This window comes from Sarcophilus harrisii, chromosome 2, assembly GCF_902635505.1.
Source record: "Sarcophilus harrisii chromosome 2, mSarHar1.11, whole genome shotgun sequence".
NCBI classification, from domain to species: domain Eukaryota; kingdom Metazoa; phylum Chordata; class Mammalia; order Dasyuromorphia; family Dasyuridae; genus Sarcophilus; species Sarcophilus harrisii.
In genome coordinates, this window is record NC_045427.1 from 405,833,109 (window position 1) to 405,835,556 (window position 2,448).

Consider the following 2,448-nt stretch of genomic DNA (forward strand, 5'->3'; position numbering starts at 1 on the left):
ACTGAGGCAACATTCAGCATTATTGGTGGGATTACATTTTGGTAGGGGAAAAAACTCTTCTGTAAGAATTCAAGGAGACTCTGACAAGTTTGATCCAATCCACAAAGTATGTATTCAGCTCTTATTATGTACAAAGGCACTGTTCTGGGTTAAGTCAACTTATTAAGTATTAATTGCTGATGATGTGTTAAGTACTGGGTATATAGAAAAAGGCAAAAATATTGTTGCTGCTATCAGGGAGCTCATAGTCCAATGAGACAGATATCATGTATTAAGTTCAAACAAGAGATCAACAGGATACATAGGATATTATCTCAAGTGTAACACACTAATATTAAGATAAATTAGTGTCAAGCACTGGGGAATACCAGGACAATAATCCCATTCTTCAAAAAGCTTCCATCCCACCAACTCCCTCAAATAATTGCTCTTTCCCTCTCTTTCTCACCCTCTGTTTCTCTGTCTTTCTCTGTCTCTGTCTCCATCTCTCTGTCTCTTTCTCTCTCTCTCTCTCTCTCTCTCTCTCTCTCTCTCTCTCTCCCTCATTGCCAAAATGATCTCTAATAGGCCTCTTTCTCTCTCTTTCTCTCTTTTTCTGTGTATGTCTCTGTCTGTCTCTCTTTCTCTGTCTGTCTCTCTATCTGTCTCTCTCTTTCTCCCTCCTTCCCTTCCTTCCTCCCCCCCTCCCTCCCCTCTGGGGGAGACTGTCTGTCTCTGGTTCTCTCTCTGTCTCTGGTTCTCTCTCTCTCTCTCTCTCTCTCTCTCTCTCTCTCTCTCTCTCTCTCTCTCTTTTTGTCAAAATGATCGCTAATAGGCCTTAAAACTCTTCTGATTTGTGGGATGTAGAAGAGAAAAAAGGCACCAGTTGGTTCAGCAATATTTACTGAGGTGTTTTGCATGTAGAGTATTTTCATTGTGTACCACTTGTACTTCCCCAAAACCTGGCTCAATCAACAATGGGAACATTTTAGAAATTAAACCATTAAACCCAGCAGATCTGCCAAGACTCCAAGGACCCTTAGTGCAAGCTACAAGATATATTTTTATGGATAATTCTTCTATGAGATACAAATGAGTTTTCCTACCTTAAGAACTTTTTTTTTTTGGGGGGGGGAGAGAAGAGAAACAAAACAGTTGGGGTTAAATTACTTGTCCAGGGCTACACAGTTAGGAAGTGTTAAGTTTTGAGGTCAGATTTGAACTTAGGTCCTCTTGACTCAAGGCTGGTACACTATCTATTATTCCACCCAACTGCCCTTCTACCCTAAAAACTATCTGATAAATCATGGTGTTCCCGAAATGTGAACATGGGAACTAAAGCAATTATTAAATGAAGATTCAGAGGAGGTTTGGATTTGGAATACCCAAATTTTTATGGTCTTAAGCCAACTATAAAATGGGTTTATGTCTTTTTGAGAGTGGGTCTAAGCACTTTCCTATTCAAATAAAATCAATAGCACAGATTTTCTAGCTATGTTGAGGACAAGATATAGATCAAATAATGAGTAGGACTGTTGCTCAGGAGGGAGCAGATATTAATGAATATTTCAAACTAGATGTCTTCTAGACATCTTAAACTCAACACATCCAAAACTGAATTCAGTACATTTCTCACCTAAGACTTCTCCATTTATGAACTTCCCTATTAGTGCTAAGGATACTGCCATCCTCCAATACACCAGGCTTACAATTCCATATCATATTGTCTCATTCTCTCACCTACCCCCTACACTACATCCAATATGTTGCCAAATCTTGGAACTTTACCTTTGTGGCCAACATTTCTTACAAAATTCCCTCTTCTGATACAGCTACCATCCTGATAAAATAGGCCCCCATTACCTCATACCCTTAATATTGAAATAGCCTGCTGGTTGATCTGCCTACTACAAGTGCCCCTTTCTACTTCACCCTCTTTTCCTTAATATCTATAGGAAACCTTTCCCAATCCATCTTAATTCTAGTGCCTTCTGTCTGCTAATTATTTTCTATTCATCTTATATAAAGCTTATTGAACATATCTGTTTGCTTGTTGTCTCCCCCATTAGATTGTGACTTTTTGAGGATAGAAACAGTTTTTTGTCTTTTTATGTTTGTTTGTTTGCTTCCCTCAGCACTTAGCACAATGCCTGGCATATAGCAGGCACTTAATAATTGCTTAGTTACTATCTGAATGCCTCCACTCCATTTGTATTCAGCTGTCAAATTAATCTGAGCTGACCATGTCATTCTCCTATTTAATAAATTCAAGTGGCTCCCTATCACCTCCAGGATCAAATATAAATCTTCTGTTTAACATTCAAAGTCCTTGGTAACCTGCTCCACTCCTACCTTTCCAATCTCATACCTTATTCCCTCCCAGTTGTATCTTTCAATCCAGCAATTTAGGTCTCTTTTCTATTCCTCCAACAAGATACTCATCTCCCAATTCTGGGCCTTTTATTGGCT